General features: G+C 36.2%; 1 pseudogene; it reads right to left on the bottom strand.

The window, feature by feature from the left end:
* Positions 1 to 437: 437 nt before the first annotated feature.
* LOC101724353 (recombining binding protein suppressor of hairless pseudogene) lies at positions 438 to 17,769 on the bottom strand (annotated as a pseudogene).
* Positions 17,770 to 25,171: the final 7,402 nt, after the last annotated feature.

Here is a 25,171-nt window from a genome sequence, read left to right as displayed (position 1 = left end):
TCAAATAAGAGTTTATTCCAAAGTAGTTCCCAACAACTAGCTATCTAGCTATCACTTATGCTAGTCCTCTCTCTATTCCAGAAAGTAAAATCATTAGTTCCTCAACAATGTAATTTTAAGCACCTTTTGGATCACCTTTTACATAGAATGACTATTAACAGTTATCAACTCATTTAATGCTGTTTTTTAAATTTTTGGTTTTTTCTAGTTCACTTAACTTTTATTTCAGTCATGTATCTATTTCTTGCCCATTTAAACTAAACCAAACAAAAACCAAGCAACCAAACAATTTTTTTAAAGCTAAAAACTCAGTTTCCAATAGTTTGTACATTTTGATGTTTCTTTGTTTTAGCTTCCACATTTCAAATAAGCATTTGCAGGTTTTTGAATAGTATAATTTTGTGTGAAAAGTTTTCCCAAGAAACCTCAAAAGATTATTATTTGGAGGGGGGGGACTTTTGGTGCATGAAGGTCAGTTTAAGTCCTACCAAAAGGATGGTGGTTAGGACACCACAGTTGAGGGAGATAATGGTTGAATTTGTGCTGGTGTTTGTGTTATATCCCTCGCTGTTTGTGTTTGATTAATTGGAGGGTACTTGGCTTGAACTGGCTCAAAGGATTTCTCCTGATGCACTTTAGTACAGCCTCACAGCCTGGTTCTGATACGTAGGTAAAGGTTAGATGAGTGAAATAGATGATCATCATGGACCAAAATGACTAAAACCTGGACAGGCTGCCAGACTCATCGCCAGCCAGCTCAGAATGCAGGAATGTCTGGAGCAACATATAGCATGCTCTCTCCACATTTGTGCAGAGTTTAAATTTCTACATCCCCAAACCACACTCATGGATTTAGAGTGAAATTCTGTCCTGTAAACTCAAGCATTGCTACATCCCCACCACCATTCAATTCAAGGTTTTTTAGGGCAGGAAGAGGGGTCACTGGGGCAGGGACAGGGCCCATTTCTTCATAAAATGTATACTCTGCTGTATCTGTGCTAATGTTTGCCCATCATCATTTATCGTCTCTTTATTTGGTACTTTCTGGCATGGAGTGGCATAAAACTTGATTATCCTGGGGTATTTTTATTTTTTTAACTTTTCTCAGTACATGTGTGCAGTACATAATGATTACATTCACTGTAGGGGATTGGTAATTTTCCATAACACATTTCAATCCCTTCTTTTTCCTCGCTTTTTTTTTCCAGTGTCAAATTCATTTATTTATCTTATAAGACCTTATAAAGTAAATTATCATATATACTGATGAAAACCAGACTAATAGGCCAAAGAATATGTAAAACATATGAGACAATTGTACCAAGTCAAGGTACACTTTTAGATACATTGTCCACACTGGATTACAATATCTTTCTTTTTTCTTCCCTATTATCTGTCTTTTATTTCATACTATATATATATATATATATATATATATATATATATATATATATATATATGTATACCATATATATGTATATGTATGTATACCATATATATATGTATATGTATGTATACCATATATATGTATGTATATGTATGTATACCATATATATGTATGTATATGTATGTATACCATATATATATTGAGTTTTTGAGTTATTGAGTATATATATACACACATATATATTGAGTTTTTCATGTAAGACACTTATTAGAACTCATTCTGTTTTTCTGATGTGGGAGTTCATTGTTATGAACTTCTCTCTTAGTACTGCATCCCATAGGTCCTGCTATGTTGTACTGGCACTATTGTTCAATTGTACAAACTGTCTAATTTCTTCTTTAATTTCATCTGGGACCCTCTGACTATACCAGAGTGTATTGTTTAGTTTCCATGTGCTTGCATAGTTTATGTGGCTTCTTTTGCCATTGATTTATAGTTTTATTGTAGTATGACTTGATAATATGCATGGGATAATTTTGACTCTTTTTACTTAAGCATGCTTTATAGGATAGTGTGTGGCCTATTTTGGACAATGATTCATGTGTTGGATGGAACACTCTGTAGACATCTGCTAAACCATTTATTCAAAGATTTGGTTCAATTCTAATACCTCTTTGCTGCTTTTTTGTCTAGCTCATCTGTCCATTTGTGACAGTGGGGTACTGAGGCCTCCCATTACTACCGTATTGGTGTTTATCTCATTTTTCATGTTCACTAGTGTTTGTCCCATGAAGTTGGGTGTGCTGGTATTGGGTGCATATATGTTTACACTTGTTAACTCTTCCTATTGAATTGGTCCCTTAACTAATATGCAGTGACCTTCTTTGTCTCTTCTGATAAATCTTAGGTTGAAATCCACTTTTTGAAATCAGGATAGCAACTATTGTTTCTGGGGGGTTCACATTGCAAGGAATATTGTTCTGCATCCTTTGATTTTTAATATATATCAATTTTGAATTAGATGTGTTTCTTGTATGCTACATATTGTTAGGTTTTCTTTCTTCATACATTCTGCCAATTTGTACCTTTTGATTGAGGAACTGACACTATTCACATTGAATTATTACTGAGAAGTATTGACTTTTCCTCTATTGCATTATTTTGCACTTAACCAATTTCCTCATTTTTCCCATTTTCTGAGCTGCTCATCCTGTCAGCAGTATTCACTCTTTCTGACTTATTGACATTGTTGGCTTCATTGTCTTCTCCTAAGATATCCTTGAGAATTTTTTGTAATTCTGGTCTAGTGTTTATGAATTTCTTGAGGTCTTACTTCTCCATCAATTTTATTTTTTATTAAGTTTATTGACACATTTTAGGTATACAATATAATGACATTCATCATTGGGAATTTTTACCTTTACATAATATATTTTGGTTCTTATTTTTTCATTATTCCCCTGCCCTCTCTTCAACCCCTCCACCTCTCCCTATTTACAAAAACTTTGATTCCATTTTTTTCTTTTCTCATATTTATTCCTTTCCCTTCTTTCTTTTCTTCAGCATCTCCCAGATCCCTTTCCCCTTCCCCTTTGGATCTCTTTTCCCTATTTCACATTATCTATTATACATTTTGATCCTCATTTACACGTTCAGTTTCTCATGCCAGAGAAACTAGCGGTATTTACACGTGTGTCCTATTTATTTCACTTAAGAGTATGGCCTCAATGTCCATCCATTTAGCTATAAATGTCTCTAGTTTCTCATTCTTTATGGCTGAGTAGTACTCCATTTTATTTTTTAAAAACACATTTTCTTTATCAATTCACCAGTTGATGGGCAACTGGGCTGTTTCCAAGTTTTAGCTATTACGAACTGCTGTTATAAACATGGGTGTGCATATATCACTGTGGTATGATTCTTTTAATTCTTTTGGGAAGATACCCAATAGGAGAATAGCTGGGTCAAATGGAACTGTGGGATTACATTGAATCTGTATAGCAGTTTTGGAAGTATGGCTAGTTTCATTATATTGGTTCTTCCTACCCAGGAACAAGGGATGTCTTTCCATTTTCTGACATCCTCTTTGATCTCTTTTTTCAGAGTCCTGTGGTTTACAAAGTAGAGGTCTTTTACTTCTTTTGTTACATTGATTCCTAGACATCTCATTTGTGGGGATGCTATTGTGAAAGGAAATATTTCCCCAATTTCTTTCTCAGTGAGCCTGTTCTTTGTATACAAGAAGGCTACTGATTTTTGACTGTTGACCTTGCATCAAGCTACTCTACTGAATTTGATTATTAAGTCTAGAAGACTTTTGGTGGAGTTGTTGGGGTCTTCTATATAGAGTATCATGCCATCTACAAATAAAGACAGTTTAAATTCTTCATTTCTTACCTTCATTCCTTTTATTTCTTTCTCTTGTCTAATTGCTCTGGCTGTTTCCAGAAACATATTGAACAGGAGTGGTGACAATGGACATCATTGTCTTGTTTCTGATTTTAGCATGAAAGATTTCAGTTTTGACCATTTAGTATGATGCTGGATGTTGGGTCATAAATAGCATTTATCAGGTTAAGATAAAGACTATTTATTCCAATTTTCTTCAGGGGGTTTTATCATGAATGGGTGTTAGAGTCTGTGGAACACTTTTACTGCATCTATTAAGATGATTGTATATATTTTTTCCTTGGCTCTGTTAATATAGTGTATTACATTTATTGATTTATGTATGTTGAAGCATCCTTGCATCCCTGGGATGAATCTGACTTGGTCAGGGCATATGATCTTGATGATACTCTCTATTCTGTTAGCCAGTATCTTATTGAGGATTTTTCCATCTATGTTCATTAGGGAGATTGGCCTGTAGTTCTCTTTTTTGGCTGGGTCTTTCTCTGCTTTTGGAATCAAAGTAAAGCTTGCTTCCAGGAATGAATTTGGGAGTATTGCTTCCCTTTCAATTTCATTCAAGAGTTTAAACAGTAGTGGCAATAGTTCTTCTCTAAATGTCTTGTAGAATTCAGCAGTGAAGATATCAAGACCTGGACTTTTCTTGGTTGGTAAGTTTTTAATCATGTTTTCAATTTCACTTAGTGAAGTTGCGGTGTTTAGAATTTTTATATCTTCTTCATTCAACTTTGGTAATTCCTATGTACCTAGGAATCTGTCCATTTCTTCTGTGTCTTCCATTTTATTGGAGTACAGCTTCTTGAATTAGGTACTGATGATCCTCTGGATTTCTGCTGGATCTGTTGTGATTTCACCCTTTTCATTCCTAATTGCATACATTTAAGCCTTTTCTTTCTTTTTTTGATATGGTTGGCTAACGGTTTGTTGATTTTACGTATTCTTTCAAAGAACCAGCTCTTCAATTCATTGATTTTTTTTTGTATTGTTCTCCTAGTCTCCATTGCATTGATTTCTGCTCTGGTTTGTTGTGCTCTTCTTTTTCTAGGAGCTTGAGTTTCAGCATTAGGATGCTCACTTCAGGTCACTCTGTTTTCCTAGTATGGACATTCACTGTTATGAATTTCCCTCATAGAACTGCTTTCATTGTGCTCCATAAATTCCTGTATGTTGTATTGGCATTATCATTTATTGTAGAAACTGTCTAATTTATTTAATTTCCTCTGTGACCCATTGGTTATTCAGGAGAGTGATATTCAATTTCCATGTATTTGTAAAGTTCTTGTGGTTTCTTATGCTATTCATCTGAAATTTAATTGCACTATGGTCTGATAGTATATAGAGAATAACTTCAATTCCTTTGCATTTACTTAAACATGTTTTATGAGCTAGCATGTGGTCTATTTTGGAGAACAACGCATGTGCAGCTGAGAAGAACGTGTATTCTGATTTTGTGGGGTGGAACACTCTGTAGACATCTATTAAATCTATTTGTTCAAAAGTTTGGTTCAGTTCTAGTATTTCATTATTGATTTTTCTGTCTAGATGATCTGTCTATTTGTGACAGTGGGACATTGAGGTCCCCCATTACAATTGTGTTAGTGATTATTTGGTTTTTCGTGCCCATTAATATTTGTTTTATTTAGTTGGGTGCACTAGTATTTGGTGCATATATATTTATCATTGTCATCTCTTCCTCTTGGATTGTTCCCTTTACAAGGATGTAGTGACCTTCTTTGTCTCTCTTAATTAGTTTTGGTTTGAAATCTACTTTTTCTGCAAATAAGATAGCTACTCTTGCTTTTTTTCAGGTTCCTGGCATATGGAGAATTGTTTTCCATCCTTTTACTTTCAGTCTATGAATTTCTTTTTGAATTAAGTGTGTTTCTTGTATGTAGGGAACAGGGGAAGGGGACGTTACTAGAACCTCTGCAGTAAGTCCTAGTCTCCTGTGAGCCATGGCAGCACACGCCGAATTACAGGAAAGGTAGACAAATGAGAAGAAGCTGAGCTTTGGGTCTGATCAGTGCTGCTCTGGGTAGCAAAGACAAAAGCCCCCTAGCTTGCAGAACCTTTTATTCAGTACATGGGGAAACAAATGTAACAAGTGAAATGCAGAGTTCAGTACTTCACATTGTGATAAACAAGGTGTAACAAAAGACTGGGGGGCAGTGGAAATCTAAGAACAATGAGGAACTATGCAGATGAAGATTTGGTTCCTCCCTGGTGTCTCCACAGGTGTGGTCTTGTCCTGGAGATTACAGCATTGCTGGATCACTGAGGTCTCAGTTGTGACCCAAGGCCAAAATGCAATTATGTCTGGAATGTCATAGCTGGCCTGTAGGCAGGAGAACTAGGCCTACTCAAATGATTTTTCCCTAGAATTATGTAGCATTGCTTCCAACACTTGTATACAGCATATTGTTGGATTTTGCTTCTTAATCCATTCTGCCAGACTACTTTTTTTTTTGTACTGGGGATCGAACTCAGGTCCTTGTGCTTGTGGGGCAGGTGGCAGAACCACTGAGCTAAATTCACGGCCCTTGTCAGACTATTTCTTTCGATTGGTGAATTGAGGCCATTAACATTGATAGTTATAACTGATATATATTGACTTATCCTTGTCATGATATTTTTCTGTTGTTGGCTCTTTTATTTTTTATTTTCCCCTCTTTCCCTTTCATTTCTTGTCTTGCCTGATGAATTTGCTCTTTTGGGCCTCATGGAGTTGTTACCTTCATTGTCTTTCTAGGATATTGTTTAGAATTGTTTGGAGTGCTGGTTTGGTATTCATGAAGTTTCTCAGGTGTTCTTTGTAAGGGAAGTATCTTATTTCCCCACCAATTTTGAAAGATAGTTTTGCAGGATACATCAGGCTAGGTTCAAGGTTGTTTTCTTTTAGGATTTGAAATACTTCATTCCAGGCTCTCCTTGACTTGAGGGTTTGTGTTGAGAAGTCTGCTGTGATTCTGATGGGCTTTCCTTTGTAGATGATTTGTTCCTTTTCTCTAACTGCTTGTAGTATTTTGTTCTTCTGTTGGATTTCTGGGATCTTGACTATTATATATATCTAGGCATAGATTTTTTTTGATCATGGCTAGTTGGAGTCCTATATGTCCCACTTATCTGTATGTCAAATTCTTTGCCTCTGCTTGGGAAGTTTTCTGCCATTCCTTCTGTGAAGAGTTTTTTTTTTTATGTCATTTGTGCTTTCTTCTTCTTTTTTGTGGACTCCAATCAGTCTCATGTTACTCTTCTTTGCATCATCTAGCACCTGCTGGATCAATTTCTCATGGTCCCTTACTATTTGCAAGAAATGTCTCTTTTCATGGTCACTAAATGCAATCCTGTCTTCTATATCTGATATTCTGTCTTCAGATTGGGTCAGTCTGCTGTGAATACTTTCAATGGAGTTTTTAATCACCTAGATATCTGTTTGAATCTGTTTCATGGATTCCATTTCTTTTCTATGTTGGCCGTTTATGGTTTCCACTTCTTTCCTATGCTGGGCATTCATGGCTTCCACCATGGTCCCGTGCTCATCTATTTTTTTATCTGTTTCTGTTATAGAGTCTCTAATCATGTCTTTCATTCTGCTTACCATCTCTGTAATTATCCGGGAAATTATTTCTCTTTTGAATTTTTCTAGAGCCTCATTTATCAGTTTTGTTATTTCCTGTGTTATCAGTTCAGGGTGTCAAGGTGGTTGATTATCAGATTTTTCCTCATTTCCCCCAGAATTTTCCTTTGGTTGGCTGAAAGTCTGGGTTTGTGCCTTGCTTAAATGTCTTCTCATTTCTATTTTTGTTTTTGGTATGGTTTTTAGTTTAATTCCTGGGTTGATACTTCGATATTGCTTATTGTATCTTTGTTGCTTATATTTAGAACACTTATGGAATGATTGCTTCTCAGAGGTGTCTTCCAGATATAGCTGGTCTTTAGGTTTTGAGTCTCTAATGACTCTTAGGCAATCTCATTTTCAGTATACCAGGAAGGACAACTGATTAGATCAATCATGATACCTTAGCCCAAGTGATACAATCAGCATCAACAACAGCATCAAACACAACTTAAAAAATGACAATTTGTGGTAGCTATTAATCCATCACTTTTAAACACGTGAACTAGATCAAAATCAAGGACCAGCCCAAAATAAGTTTGTAGTAAATAAATCCCTCAGGATAGCAAATTTACCCTTTGGGATGAGGACTTAGAAGGAGTTGGGGAGTGAGGGATAGAGAGATAGAAGGAGAGGGAAAGGTTAGAAGTGAGGCTAGAGGACACAGGACAATCAGGCAAACATTGGGAAACTGTTGAAGACAAGAGAAACAGACAGAGTAAAGGAACAAAGACAAGAACAGAACAAACTAACAGCAAGAGGGAGGCTAGAAACTGTATTCACTTTCTATAAAAATAATGACAATCAAGAGAAGGAAAGAGAGAAACAAATCCAAAATAGGACAAGAATAGAAACAAAAAGGGAGAAAAATGAAGAACAAGAAGGGAGAGAGAGACAAAAAAAAGAAATACATTTTTTAAGGCCTTCAGGGTATGTCTCTACTGCCATGGTAGACAATGTGGGCAGCAGCATGCAGATCTAAGTCAATTAGACTCAGCAAGCCAGCCATAGGCCTCTGAGATTCAGGTTGGTTTCTGGCTTCAAGGCCCTTCTTGGACTCCTTAACCTCCTATAGTACTGAACTCTGCAAGATTCTGCTGCAGGTTCTAGCTGCCCTTCCCCCAAAGTGAGTCTGGGTTCTGATGGGAGGTGCTGATCCCAACAATTTACCAAGCACTGTGGTCTGGTGCACTTTTATTGCAGAGATTATCTTCACTTTCCCAGTGGGCTTCAATTTTCATTAAGGAACCTCAAATAGGCCCTCTCTCTGTTGTTCACTTCTGCTCTAACTTCTGGAGCTTATAACAAGAGTGCTTATGGCCCCAGGTGTGTCTCTGCAGTACAGATCCAGATCCCAGTCCATCCCCATGGTGGTCCAGGGACAGTCCTGAGCCTCCACGCAATGGGCACCAGTGTGGTGGGGGCCACTCCATCAATTTTAAAGGAAAGTTTTGCAGGATACATAAGTCAGGGTTGGAAGTCGCTATCTGTTACAGCTTGAAACACTTCACTCCAAGCCCTCCTGGCCTTTAAGATTTGTGTAGAGAAGTCTGCTGTCATTCTAATGAGTTTACCTTTGTATGTCATTTGTTGTCTTTCTCTAACAGATTTTAAGATTTTTGTGCCTGTGACTGACTTCTGGAATTTTAAGTATAATGTGCCATGGAGAGGTTCTCTTTTGGTCATGGCTACTTGGTATTCCATATGCCTCACTTATCGGTGTATTTGTTTCTTTCTCTATATTTGGGAGGTTTCCTCCATTATTTCTGTAAACAGATTTGTGTATACTATTTGTGTTGTCCTTTCATTTTTTCACTTATTCTAATATTCTTAATTTTCTTTGCATCATCTAGCATTTGTTGAATCAATTTTTCATTTTCTTTTGCTGTTTTTTGTTTGTTTTGTTTTTACCAAGGATTGAACTCAGGACCTTGTGCTTGCCAGGTAGGTGCTGTGCCACTAAAGTTAAATCCCTGGCCTCCTCTTGTTGCATTTAAGGTGTCTTTGAATAGTTGTTCTTTGAAGGTATCATTGTCTTCTAGTTCTGAAATTCTGTCCTCATATTGGTCCATCCTGTTTCCCATACTTTCAATATGATATTTAATCTCCTGGATTTTTTTTTGAAACCTTTCCATGCATTCTAATTATTTGGTAAATTGGTCACTCATGTTTTATATTGTTTTGCTTATCTCATCTAGATCCATTAGTTTTAAGAGTTCCTGCATTATTTTCATTACTTCCATTATAATCTTCTCTAATCCTACTGCATGTCTCTTTGAACTGTTTTCTAACCTCCTCTCCTATGATTTTGAGTAATTCATGTGTGTGGCTTATATTATGCTGCTCCTTGGTGGCCCCTGGATTGGCCTTGGGGAAGTTGGGGGTTGGGAGAGGTGTTTTGTTGAATTTTCTAACCATGATACTATTGCATTTGTCTGTTTTGTGCTTTTGTTTGTGGATGCTAATACTAAAGACTTTGTGGCTAATATAGAGATCTCTTTAGTTGCTTTTCAGTGATGTACTTGGGGGTGGCTAACTACACTCCTTTGCCACAACCCCAATAAGTAACAACTTTGGTTATTTTGGGAAATGAGAATGCAGTGTAGTTATCCCAACAACCAAATTCTCTGGGAATGTTCTCTAGTACAGTTAATGTCACAAAAGCAGTCTCAGTGTTGGCTTAAAGAGAAACAGTGACAATTCCTATTAATATCAAGCAAAACAGCTACAGTAGCTAATTTGCTAATTTTCCTGAGACAAATTAGATATTAACATATCATAAGAACCAGTTATGTACCACCTTTATTCCTAGAGAAGAAATTGTCAATTATGATGTAAATATTAAGGCATCCCAAGTAGTGACTTACAGTTAATATGTACAAAATACAACAGCTATATTTCTGCCAAAGGTAGAGAAGAGTTCAACAATAATTTTACATAGTGAACTATCAAAAGATTAACAAAGGTTTATAGTTATACCTTGAAGATTTAGGGTTTGGAAAAGGGGAGGGTGCAAAAGAAAAACTTTGAAACCTTAAAATCTGTGATATAAGAAAGAACAGAGAAGTGGTACAAAGGATCTTTTGAAGAAGTGGAAGGACATCTATTGAACTGGGTAAAGGTAATAAAAATACTGGCAAGAAATAGAAGATTATAAAGAAGAAGGAGAAAAAAGAATGCAATTATATAGACAGTAAAAATAAGAGAGAAGTTATTAAGAGGAGAAAATGTGAAAGGGAGAAGAGAAAATAGTAGAGAAATAAAAGAAGAAAAAGAAATTAGAAGCAAGGCTGAGGGACAAAGGAAGTTTACCCAAGCCTCAGGAAACTGGTGAAGAAGGGGGAAAAAAGGGGAAAAAAATAAGAGCAAAACAAAACAAAAAAACTAAAAACAATATTCACACACACAAAAAAAATTTTTTAAGGACTAGCTTAGCTGCATAGGCTGAGAGATCCCTGGCCGTCTGGAGCCACAATCCATCCAGCTCAAAATGCCCACCTGCAACCAGTGAGACAGTGAGGACCCCCTCGACATGCCCATTGGCAAGCAGCTTAGCTGTGCAGAGGCCTGCAGTGCCTGCCACCCACCTCATCCCTCCCCAGCCCCAGCTCTGGCCTCCTAGCTGTGCCACTACCTGGTTCCACACTACAAAGGCACATGGGGATAGAAAGGCCATTGTCCTGAGCTGCAGAAGTGAACAACAGATAGAGGCCCTCTCTCAGGCTATTTAATGAAAACTGAAGCCCACTGGAAAAGTGAAGAGAATCTCTGCAATAAAGGCACACCAGACCACCATACTTGCCTCAGAGCCATTAGAGACTCAAAACATAAAGACCAGATATATCTGGAAGATATCTCTGAGAAGCAATCATTCCAAAAGTGTTCTAAATACAAGCAACAAAGATACCTACAATAAGAAACTTTGAAATGTCAACTTAGGAATTAAACCAAGGACAGTACCAAAAACAAAAATGAGAAGACATTTAAGCAAGGTACAAACTCAAACTTCCACCCCACAAAAGGCAAATTCTGGGGGAAACAAGGTGAAAAAGTCGGATAATCAACAACCTGGACACCCTGAACTGATAGCACAGGAAGTAACAAAACAGATGAATGAGGCTCTAGAAAAATTCAAAGCAGAAATAATCTCCCAGATAACTACAGAGATGATGATCAGAGTGAAAGACATGTTTAGAAGCTCTAGAACCGAAACAGATAAAAAGAAAAAAAAAAAAATAGATGGCCTCAGAAACATGCTGGAAGCCACAAATGCCTGGCATAAGAAAGAAATGGAAACCATGATCACGTAACATAAGAAGAAATGGAATCCATGAAACAGATTCAAACAGATATCCAGGTGATTAAAAACTCCATTGAAAGTATGCACAGCAGATTAAGGGAATGTGAAGATAGAATACCAGATATAGAACACAGGATTGTGGTTAATGACCATGAAAGCAGAGATTTCTAAAAGATAGTAAGGGGCCACAAGAAATCATTCCAACAGCTGCTAGATGAATCAAGGAAGAATAACATAAGACTAATAGGAGTCCACAAAAAGACAGGAGAAAGTACAATTGGTGTAAAAAATCTGTTCACAGGAGTAGCTGTTGAAAACTTCCCAGACAGAGGTAGAGAATTGGACATATAGATAAGTGAGGCATACAGAACTCCAACTAGGCACAATCAAAAAAAATCTACACCTAGACATATAATATTCAAGATCTCAAAAACCAAATAAAAGAACAAAATCTTACAAGCAGTTAGAGAAAAGAAACAAATCACCTACAAAGGAAAGCCCATCAGAATCACAGCAGACTTCTCAACACAAACCCTCAAGTCAAGGAGAACCTGGAGTGAAGTATTTCAAGCCCTAAAAGAAAATAACTTCCAACCTAGACTATCGTATCCTGCAAAATTATCTTTCAAAATCAATGAGGAAGGTCTGGGGATTTAGCTCAGTGGTTTCGCCCCCTGCTGTACAAGTGCAAGGACCCGAGTTCAATCCCTGCTACCAAAAAAACAAAATAAAATGCTTAAATGCTTTCCAGTTTCCTTTTGGTTGAGTTCTACTGTATTAGAATAGTATTGTAGTTTTTTTCCCCTTGCATTGTTCTTCCATGAATGGTTTTAATTTTTTGTATGTGTCTGTTTGATAATAAAGTAATTTTTTAAAAAAAAGAAACAAGAAAGACACCTAACTCCAAAAGAAATTCAAAGACTGAAAGTAAAAGGATGGAAAACAGTTCTCCATGTGACAGGAACCCAGAAAAAAGCAGGGATAGCAATCTTATTTGCAGACAACATAGATTTCAAACCAAAACTAATTAAGAGAGATAAATATGGTCACTACATTCTTGTGAAGGGAACAATCCAAGAGGAAGAGATGACGATCATAAATATATTTGCACCAAATACAAATGCCCCCTAACTATACAAAACAAATATTAATGGACATGAAAAACCAAATAAGCACTAATACAATTGCAGTGGGGGACCTCAATACCCCACTATCACAAATAGACAGATCATCTAAACAAAAACTTAACAACAAAATTCTAGAACTGTGGCAGACTATGAACAAATGGACTTAATAGATGTTTACAGAGTGTTCCACTTCACCAAATCAGAATACACATTCTTTTCAGCTGCACATGGGTCATTCTCCAAAATAGACCACATGCTAGCTCGTAGGACATGTCTAAGTAAATGTAAAAGAATTGAAGATTTCCCCTGTATATTATCAGACCATAGTGCTTGGAGATCAATCGCATAAGAAACCATAAAAACACTAGGAACACATGGAAATTGAATAACATCCTCTTGAACAACCAATGGGTCACAGAGAAAATTAAAGAAGAAATTAGACAGTTTCTACAAGTAAATGATAATGCCAGTACAGCATACAGGAATCTATGAGACATAATGAAAGCAATTCTACACAGGAAATACATAGCAGCGAATCCCCATATTAGGAAAACAGAGAGAACTCAGATAAATAACCTAATTCAGAACCTCAAGCTCCTAGAAAAACAAGAGCACAACAAAGCCAAAGCTCACACAAGAGAGGAAATTATCTTTATAATTTTATAATTATAGAGAGCAGAAATCAATGCAATGGAGACTAAGAGAAGAATACAAAAAAATCAATGAAACAAAGAGTTGGTTTTTCAAAAGAATAAATAAAATTGATAAACCTTTAGCCAACCTTATCAAAAAAAGGAAAGAAAAGGCTCAAGTCCATGTGATTAAGAACAAAAATGATGAAGTCAGAAGAGACCTAGTAGAAATCCAGAGGATTATCAATACCTACTTTGAGAACCTGTACTCTAATAAAATGGAAAACACAGAAGAAATGAACAGATTCCTAGATAACATACAAATTGCCAAAGTTAAATGAAGAAAATATAGAAATTTTAAACACTTCAATTACAGTGAGTGAAATTGAAAATGTAATAAAAAATTTACCAACAAAGAAAAGCCCAGGTCCTGATGGCTTCACTGCTGAATTCTACAAGACATTTAAAGAAGAACTATCGCCATTACTCTTTAAACTCATCAAGAAAATTGAAAGGGAAGCAAGGCTTCCAAATTCTTTCCTGGAAGCAAGCATTACTTTGATTCCAAAACCAGGGAAAGACCCAACCCAAAAAGAGAACGACAGGCCAATCTCCCTAATGAACATAGACGCAAAAATCCTCAACAAGATACTGGCAAACAGAATACAGAGGGTCATCAAGAAGATCATACACCCTGACCAAGTTGGATTTATCCCAGAGATGCAAGGATGGTTCAACATACATAAATCAATAAATGTAATACACTATATTAACAGAGTCAAGGACAAAAACCATATGATCATCTCAATAGATGCAGAAAAAGCATTCAACAAAATCCAACACACATTCATGATAAAAACCCTGCAGAAAATTGAAATAGTTGGTCTTTATCTTAACCTGATAAAGGCTATCTATGAAAAATCAACAGCCAACATCATACTAAGTGGTCAAAAACTGAAAACTTTCATTCTAAAATCAGGAACAAGACAAGGATGCCCACTATCACCACTCCTGTTTAATATTGTTCTGGAAACATTAGCCACAGCAATTAGAAAAGAGAAAGAAATAAAAGAAATAAAGATAGGAAAGGAAGAAGGTAAACTGTCATTATTTGCTGATGATATGATACTTTACATAGAAGACCCAAAAAACTATGCGAAAAGACTTCTAGACTTAATTCACAGATTCAGTAGAGTAGCTGGATACAAGGTCAACACTCAAAAAATGATAGCCTTCTTGTACACAAATAACAGACTCACTGAGAGAGAAATTAGGGAAACAATTCCTTTTACAATAGCATCCAAAAAAATGAAATATCTAGGAATCAATCCAACAAAGGAAGCAAAAGACCTCTACACTGAAAACTATAGCACTCTGAAAAAGGAGATTGAAGAGGATAAAAGAAAATGGAAAGACATCCCTTGTTCCTGGGTAGGAAGAACCAATATAGAAAATGCCCATACTTCCAAAACTACTATATAGATTTAATGCAATGCCAATTGAAATTCCAACAATGTACTTCACAGAACTAGAGAAAACAATCCAAAAATTCATTTGGAACAAGAAGAGATCTAGAATAGCAAAAGCAATTCTAGGTAACAGAGACATGGCTGGGGGTGTCACATTCCCCAACTTGAAATTATACCACAAAGCTACTGTGTTAAAAAAAAAAAAAAAATCCTGGTACTGGCAAAGAAACAGACCCTAGGATTAATGGAATAGATTAGAAGATGCAGAAACAACTCCAGACATACTCAGCCACCTCCTCTTTGACAAATGAGCCAAGCATCCTCACTGAAGGAAAGATAGTCTCTTTAATAAATAGTGTTGGAAAAACTGGATTTCAACCTGCCAAAGATTAAAACTAGACCCATACTTATCACCATGCACTAAATTAAGATCAAAGTGGAGTAAAGATCTAAATATTAAAACAGAAACACTAAACTTGCTGGAAAATAAGTTAGGTAGAACTCTTGAAGATATTGGCATAGGAAAAGATTTTACAAACAAAACCTCAGTAGCACGGGAACTAGCAGAAAGAATCAACAACTGGGATCTCATCTTATTAAAAAGCTTCTGCACTGCAAGGGAAACCACCAACAGAGCTAACAGACAACCTACAATATGGGAAAAAAAATTTAGCAGCTGTACCTCAGACAAAGGACTACTATCTAGAATATATAAAGAACTGAAAAAAATCATATCCCCCAGATTCAAAGACCCAATTCAAAAATGGGCATCTGAACTGAACAGACATTTCTCAGACAAAGAAGTAAAAGCAAATAAACATATGAAAAAATGTTGACATCACTGGTCATTCGAGATAGATGCAGATACAAAAAAACACTGAGATTCCACCTCACCCCAGAAAGAATGGCTGCTATCAAGAAATCAACCAATAACAAATGTTGGCAGGGGTGTGGGGAGAAAGGAACCCTTCTCCATTGCTGGTGGGAGTGCAGATTGGTGCAACCACTGTGGAAATCAGTATGGAGATACCTCAAAGAACTAGGACTGGAAATCCCATTTCACCCATCTATTTCCCTGCTGGATATCTTCCCAAAAGAATTAAAAGAATCATACCACAGCGACATATGTGCACCCATGTTTACAGTGGCACAGTTTGAAATAGCTAAAGCTTGGAAACAGCCCAAGTGCCCATCAACTGGAAACTGGATAAAGAAGATGTGGTTTTTGTATAAAATGAAGTACTACTCAGCCATAAAAAATGAGAAACTAGAGACATTTATAGTCAAATGGATGCATATTGAGGCCATATTCTAAAGTGAAATAAGTAGGATACACATGTGTAAATGCAGAATAGTTTCTCTAGTGTGAGAAACTGAAAGTGTAAATAAGGATTAAAATGATTAAAATGAATAATTGATAATTTGAAATAGGAAGAAAAGGTCCAAAGTGGTAGGGGAAGTGGGAGGGGAAGGGGAAAGGAAAGAAGGGAAAGGAAAAATTATAAGAAAAGAAAAAAATGGAAACAAAGTCTAAGTAAATAGGGAAAGGTGGAGGGGGTGAAGGGCATATAAGTAATGGGGAAAAAATAAGAACCAAGATACATCATGTACAGGTACAAGCACCCATTGATAAATGTAAATGTATTGTATACCTAAAATGTACTAATAAAAGAATTTAAGCAAAAAAAGTTTTTCAAACATCAAATGAATAAAATTCTCTTAAAACCAAAAGCAAAGGAAAAAAATTAATTTCTCTCTGATTTCACATCAGTAGACCTTCTAGGGTCTACAATTTTGTGTCAGTTTCCAGTTCAAGGCCTGACTCTGCTTTTGCTGGAAGACAAAGGAGGCAGTTAGAGCCCAAATCCATGCTGGATAATCATCAGTGAGCCAGCAGTAGGATTAGGGTGGGGTGCAAGTTTTGGGACTTTCATATCCAAGGAAATTCAGGCTGAACCTGACCTCTGGTCCTAGAGGTGGACTAAAGGCCAGGTTATAATTCACTGAGTGTTTCTTGCCAGCTTATAATTCACTGAGTGTTTCTTGCCAGCCTGACCATGGCTTCCTGACCATACATGTGTCCCATGTATGTCCCTCACCCACTCATTGTTGGAATTTAACAGTGTTGGAGTTTAACATCTCAGTGGACCCTGAGATGAAGCCAACCTGTGGCTACTCTGAGTCCCAGATTCAATTGGCCCCTCCCTAGAATGGTGTCTGATCAAGCACTCTCTCCAGGTGATATGGAAGATAGTTGGACTGGAGTCACCAGCTGTTATAGCACACAGAATTCACTATTCTGTTCCACTGGTGCATTTCTCTCTTAAGGCCTCTGGAGTTGCCTACTTTCTACTTTCTACTTGTCTCTGTAGATTTGGTCTTCCCTTCTCATAGGCCAGGAGCCAGGAGCTGAGGAGAAAGTGCAGATTGCTCCTTCCTTTTTCTGCATTTTTGTTTGCCTCTTAAATTTCTCTGTAGGATCCAATATTCCCATCAGATCCTTCCTGGGTCCCACTTCCCTTCTTCTTTTCTTCTCCAAATTGTTATTTTCCAATGTCTTGATTCCAAATCTTGGAGAGGCTGATTTGCTGCTTTTTACTACACTGCCACCTTCCTGGGAGTTCCCCTGGTTTATTCTTTCTTGAGAAAACCACAATGATATTCTTTCTGTATCCTTAAAGTAAAAAGCATATATATGCACATAAGACCATTTGCATCCACTAATACTATCTGCTTATTGATTTTCCCAATTACCAATCTCAGGACTACCATGCCAGTAACTGAACACATAAATTGAACTGTTCATCCATAGTGAATGTAACTGTGCATGTTAATATTACATGATGATGAAGTTTATTTAGGGAAGTTGGTATAAACATTTAATGTATCTTAATCAAATTTTTTAGTACATGTTTGCAATACATAATGATTACATTCCTCACGGGGAGTTGGTATACATACACAACACATCTTAATTCTCTTTTTATCACTTTCCTCTCCCCTCTTTCTCCCTTCCCTCTAACTCCTGGTCCCATTCCCTTTTTTTTTTATTATTAATACATGTCTGCAGTACATAATGTTTACATTCCCTGCATGGAGTGGGTACATGTACATAACACATCATATTCTTTTTTCATCCCCTTCCTTTCCCTCCCTCCATCTCTTGATCCCCTTCACCTTTGAGGAGGATCTCTCTCTCTCTCTCTCCCTACTTCCTGTTATGTATCTTTTATTTTGCTCTTTATTTATACTTTGGGTTTCTCATATGAGGGAAACCACGTGATATCTAAACGTATGTGTCTGGTTTATTCACTTAACAATATGATAAAGTGCAACCATTATCCTATAAATGACTCAAGTTTATGTTTCTTTATGGCAGAGCAGTACTCCATTGTGTGTAAATACCTCATTTTCTTTATCTATTTATCTGTTGATGGACATACAGGCTGCTTCCAAGATTTAGCTATTATGAATTGTGCTGTTATATACATGGGTATATATGTTTTACTGTATTATGATGACTTTAACACTTTCAGGACAATACATAGAAGAGGAAGTTGGGTCCATTGGAATTTCTTGTATTTTTAGTTTGTTGAGGAATTTCCTACTGATTTCCATGGTAGTTATACTTGTTTACATTTTTAATAACAATGTAAAAAGGTACTTTTTTCCCGACAGCCTTGTCAGAATTTGTTATTTGATTTCATGTTAATGGCCATTGTTTCTGGAGTAAGGTAGAATCTGATTGTTGTTTTAATTGGCATTTCTATAATGGATAAAGATGTTTAATATTTTTTCATGTATTTATTGGCCATTTCTATTTCTTCTTCTTAGAAGTGTCTATTCATTTTAGTTGCCCACTTTTTGATTGGGTCTTTTATTTTGGGAAGTCTAATTTTCTGAGTTTTCTAGATATTAGTCCTCTCTCTGAGGAAAAACTGGTAAAAGTATTTTTCCTATGCTGTAAGTTATCTCTTCACTCTGTTGTTTTCTTTGCTGTGCAGTAACTTTTTGATTTGACATGGTCCCATTTGTTGATTCTTGATGTTATTTCTTATGTTATTTGAGTTTTGTTCAGAAACCCCTTTCTATTCCTATGTTTTCAAGAGTTTACCTATTTTCTTTCTGAAAATTGTTTCTGTTCTATTTTTATTTTAGTTTAGCATATGGTGAGATATATGGGTCTACAGGTGGACAGATGGTTTTCCCAGCACCATTTATTAAAGAAGCTAACTTTTCTCCAGTGTATGCTTTTGGCCCCTTTGTCAAAGATCTGATAATTCAATGTGCTTGGGTTATTTCTGCATCCTTTATTCTGTTCTACTGATCCATATATCTGTTTTTGTGCCTGTGTCATGTTATTTTTATCACTCTAGGTTTGTAATATAACTTCAAGTCCAGAATTGTGATTTATCCTGCTTTGCTTTTATTGCCCAGGATTACTTTTGCTCTCTGGGTTTCTTCTGGTTCTATTTGAAATTTAAGATTGTTTACTCTAGTTCTGTGAGAAATATTTTGGGTATTTTGATTAGGATTGCATTAAGACTATATGTCAGTTTTGGAAATACGTCCATTTTGAAAATATTGGTTCTGCCTATTCAGAAACAGGGAACACCTTTTACTTTTTGATATCCACTTTATCAGAAAGTGTACTGTAGTTTGCACTGGAGAGGTCTTTCACTTCCTTGGTTAGGTTAATTCCTATTTTAACTACCTTTGATGCTGCTCTGAATGATATTGTTTTCGTAATTTGTTACTCTGTGAGTTCATTAGTGTACAGGAACATTATTGATTTTTGTGTGTTAAGTTTTCAGCCTGCTGTATTGCTAAATTTCATTAATTCTAGAATTGTTTTCATGAAATTTTTGGATCTTCTAGGCAGAGGATCATGTCATCTCCAAATAATGATAATTTGATGTCTTCCTTCCCTATACATATCCTTTTACTTTCTTTTGCCTGATAGCCCCTACTAATGTTTTGAGTAGTAAGTTGAACAGAAGTGGTGATAATGGACATCCTCCTCTTGTTCCTGATTTTAGAGAGGGAAGTTTTCAGTTTTTTCCCATTTAAAATGATGTCAGCAGGTTTGTCATAAGTAGCTTTTATCAGATTAGGATAATGTCTTCTATACCTATTTTCTTCAAAGTTTTTTTCACAAATGGATATGAGATTTTGTCAAAGGATTTTCTTGCATCTATTGATATGATCAAGTGATTTTTGACTTTGCTTCTGTTTATGTGATGTTTTACTCATACTGGTTTGTGTATGTGAAACCTGGGATGAAGCCTACTTGGTTATGATGTATGACCTATTGATGATTTGTTGCATTCTGTTTCTCAGTACCTTGTTGAAGATATTTGTGCCTATGTTTATTAAAGAGATTGGCTTTTTGTTCTGTTTGTTTGTTTCATCATCTGGTTTTAGAACCGAGGTAATTCTAGCTTCCAGGAATGACTTTGGGAGTACTCCTTTCCTTTCAATTTCATTAGAGTTTGAGAGTATTGGTGTTAGGTCTTCCCTGAAGTTCTTGTAGAATTCAACACTGAATCCATCCAGTCATGAGATTTTCTTAGTAAGTTTTTTAATACTGAATCTATTTTTTTGCCTATTGTTATAGTTTGGGTCTAGATGTTCCCCCAAAGCCTCATGTGATCATAGGCTTGATCTACAGTGTGTGAAGCTGGAACTGATTCATGATGCAATGCTGGGCTCAAGGGCACTAGGATTAAAGATGTGAGTGCTTCCTGCCCTAAGTAGTCTGAATAAGATTAAAGGGCAGAAAAATGCTGTAAAACTCCCTTTTGTTGCCTTTGCTATCTTGTGTGCACCATATTGTTTCTGCTCTGCCATGTCTGTTTGTCATATCTGTTTTGGAGTCAGCCAATTATAGATTAAAACTTCAACAAACTGTAAACCAAACAAACCCCTTCCCTTTTAACTTTGAGTGTCATGTATTTTGTCTCATCAATGAGAGAAAAGTAACTAATACCTATTTTTGGATTATTCCGGGTTTTTATATCTTCTTGGTTCAGTTTTGGTATTTTGGTAATTCATATGTATTTAGAAATCTATCACTTCTTCTGAATTCTCCAATTATTAGAGTACAGGTTTTCATAGTAGTTAATAATAATCTGGATTTCAGCATTATCCGCTGTGATTTTTCCTTTTTTATTTCTAATTGCGTTGATTTGAATCTTTCTTTCCTTCTTGGGTATGATTAGCTGAGGCTTTGTTTCAGTTTATATCTAGATGTCTCATGTGCTCATAGATGGAGCTTTTGGGGGGCAACTGGATCATGGGTGTGTGATACTCATCACTAGATTAGTCCACTTATGGTTTGGTGGCTGAATGTGACAGGAGGTGAAGTCTGGTAGGAAGAGGGGTGTCCACTTTGGGCATGGCCTGGAAGGGTATACATGTCTTCTTCTCCTCCTCCTCCCCTACCCTCCTCCTCCTCCTTCTTCACCCTCGGTCTCACTCTGCTTCCTGCCTGCCATACCACGAAGTGTTTCTCCTCTGCCATGCCCCTCTGCCATGCCACCCTGCCTTGGAACCAGCCAATTACGGGCTGAAACCTCTACAAACTGTAAGCCAAAATAAACCTTTTCTCCTTTAACTTGTGTATCAGGTATTTTGTTCCAGCAACCAGACAGAAATTGTCTATTTTGTTTATTCTTATGAAGAACCAGCTCTTCAATTTATTGTTTGTATTGTATTTTTCAATTTCAATTTCATTAATTTCCTCTCTGATCTTTCCTTCTTTGTACTAGCTTTGGATTTGGATTATTCTGGTTTCTCTATGACCTTCAGTCATATCATCATGTTATTTATTTGGGCTCACTCTCTTTTATGATGTGAGCATTCATAACTATAAACGTTCTTAGGACTGTTTTCATTGTGTCCCATAGGTTCTGGTATATTGTACTGCATTATCATTTGATTTGAGAAGTAATTTCTTCTTTGATTTTCTTTGTGATCCATTGATTATTCAAGAGTGTGTTGTTTTTGTAATTCCTTGCTTCCTTTTTCTATTGATTTCTAGTTTCACTTCATTATGATCTGATAATATGGTATAATTTTGATGCTTTTACATTTACTTAACTATGCTTTATTGGCTAATATGTGGTTCATTTTGGAAAAAGTTCCTGTACTAGAGAGAAGAATGTGTATTCTGTCGTTGTTGGGTGAAACACTCTATAATGTTAAGTCCATTTCTTCTAAGGTTTGGTTCAACTCTGATATTTCTTTATTGATTTTTTTCTCTAGTTGATCTATTTGTGATAATGAAGTATTGAGGTCCTCCCACTATAATTGAATTGAGGTTTATCTGATCTTTTATGTCCAGTAGTGTTTTATGAAGTTGGGTGCACCTATATGTAGTGCATATATATTTATAATTGTTATCTCTTCCTGTTGAATTGTTCCCTTAACCAATATGTAGTAACTTTCTTTGTCTCACCTGATCAGTTTTGGCTTGAAGTCTATTTTTTCTGATAGCAGGATAGTTATTCCTGATTGTTTTGGGGTTTCATTGCATGGAATATTACTTTCCATTCTTTGATTTTTAGTCTGAGTTTCTTTTTGGGGATTAAAAGTGTTTAATGTATGTAATATTACTTTGGGTTTTGTTTCTTGATCTGTTCTGCCAATTTGTTTCTTTTCATTGGGGAATTGAGAACATTCATATTGAGAGTTATTACTGAAAGGTATTAACTTATTCCTGTCATTCCATTCATTTCTTGTTGCAGATTCCCTTTTTCCCCTCTTCTGCTTAACTTCTCATCCTGCCTAGTGTATTTTTCAATTAACTTTTTGGCATTGTTGGTTTCACTGTCACTTTATAGGATGTTCTTGAGAAGTTTTTGTAGTGCTGGCTTGATGCTGATGAATTTTTAAGGTGCTCTTTACCTTATTTCTTCATCAATTTTAAAAGGTAATTTTGCAGGATATATCAGTCTGGGTTGAAAGCTGGGGTTTTTTTATGGCTTGAAACACTTCACTCCAATGTCTCATGGCCATTAAGGTCTGTGTTGAGAAGTCTGCTGTAATTCCAGTGTGTTCACCTTCTAATGGACATTTTGGAATTATTAGCTTCTTTGTCTCTTTCTAGGTTACTCTTGAGAATTTTTAGAGTGTTGGTTTGGTGGCTATGAATTTAATTCAGTACTCTTTATTTTATATATATATATTAATTGGTATATTTTAGGCATACAATACATTTACATTTATCATTGGGTGTTTGTACCTGAACATGATGTATCTTAGTTCTTATTTTTTCCCCCATTACCGATGTGCCCTTCACCCCCACCACCCTTCCCTATTTACATAGACTTTGTTTCCATTTTGTTTTCTTTCTCATAATTTTTCCTTTCCCTTCTTCCCTTTCCCCTTCCCCTCCCACCATCCCTACCCCTTTGGACCTTTTAATATTTCAAATTATCAATTATTCATTTTAATCATTTTCATCCTTATTTACACTTTCAGTTTCTCACACTAGAGAAACTATTTGGCATTTACACATGTGTGTCCTATTAATTTCATTTAAGAGTATGGCCTCAATATGCATCCATTTAGCTATAAATGACTCTAGTTTCTCATTCTTTATGGCTGAGTAGTACTCCATTTTATAAAAAAATCACATCTTCTTTATCCAGTTTCCAGTTGATGGGTACTTGGCTGTTTCCAAGCTTTAGCTATTACAAACTGTGCCACTATAAACATAGTAGCACATATATCGCTGTGGTATGATTCTTTTAATTCTTTGGGGAAGATACCCAGTAAAGGAACACCTGGGTCAAATGGGGCCTCTAGTCCTAGTTCTTTGAAGTATCTCCATACTGATTTCCACAGTGGTTGCACCAGTCTGCACTCCCACCAACAATGGAGAAGAGTTCCTTTCTCTCCACAACCCTGCCAGCATTTGTTATTTGTTGATTTCTTGACAGCAGCCATTCTTTGTGGGATGAGGTGGAATCTCAGTGTTGTTTTCATCTGCATCTCTCAAATGACCAGTGATGTTGAAATTTTTTTCTTTTTTTTTAAATTGGTACATTTTATTGGTACATTTTAGTTATACAATACGTTTACATTTATCATTGGTTGTTTGTACCTGTACATGATATATCTTGGTTCTTATTTTTTTCCCCATTACATGTGTGCCTTTCACTTGCTTTGCCCTTCCCTATTTACATAGATTTCATTTCCATCTTTTTTTTCTTTTCTCATAGGTTTTCCTTTCCCTCTTTTCCTTTCCCCTTCCCCTCCCTTCACTCCTTCATCTTTGGACAATTTTTCCTATTTCAAATTATCAATTATTCATTTTAATCATTTTAACTCTTGTTTACACTATCGGTTTCTCACACTAGACAAACTATTCAGTATTTACACATGTGTGTCCTATTTATTTCACTTAAGAGTGTGGCCTTGATATGCATCCATTTAGCTATAAATGACTATTTTTTTCATTCTTTATGGCTGAGTAGTACTCCATTTTATAAAAAAAACCACATTTTCGTTATCCAGTTTCCAGTTGATGGGCACTTGGGCTGTTTCCAAGCTTTAGCTATTACAAACTGTGCTGCTATGAACATGGGTGCACATATATCACTGTGGTATGATTCTTTTAATTCTGTTGGGAAGATCCCCAGCAGGGGAATAGGTGGGTCAAATGTGACCTCTAGTCCTAGTTCTTTGAGGTATCTCCATACTGACTTCCACAGTGGTTGCCCAAGTCTGCACTCCCACCAACAATAGAGAAGGGTTCCTTCTCCCCACAACCCCGCCAGCATTTGTTATTTGTTGATTTCTTAATAGCAGCCATTCTTTCTGGGTAAGGTGGAATCTCAGGGTTGTTTTCATCTGCATCTCTCGAATGACCAGTGATGTTGAACAGTTTTTCATATATTTGTTTGCTGCTTTTACTTCTTTGTCTGGGAAATGTCTGTTCATTTCAGATGCCTGTTTTTGAATTGGGTCTTCGAATTTGGGGGGTCTGATTTTTTTCAATTCTTTATATATTCTAGATAGTTGTCCTTTGTCTGGGTACAGCTGCTAAGTTTTTTCCCATATTGCAGGTTGTCTGTTAGCTCTGTTGGTGGTTTCTTTTGCAGTGCAGAAGCTTTTTAATAAGATGAGATCCCAGTTGTTGATTCTTTCTGCTGATTCCCATGCTACTGAGGTTTTGTTCATGAACTCTTTTCCTACGACAAATAACAGACTCACTGAGAGAGAA

Source organism: Heterocephalus glaber, unplaced genomic scaffold (assembly GCF_053883595.1).
Source record: "Heterocephalus glaber isolate CG9 unplaced genomic scaffold, H.glaber_assembly_v1.0 deba00001461, whole genome shotgun sequence".
In the NCBI taxonomy this organism is placed as follows: domain Eukaryota; kingdom Metazoa; phylum Chordata; class Mammalia; order Rodentia; family Bathyergidae; genus Heterocephalus; species Heterocephalus glaber.
This window is presented reverse-complemented; position numbering and strand designations above follow the sequence as displayed.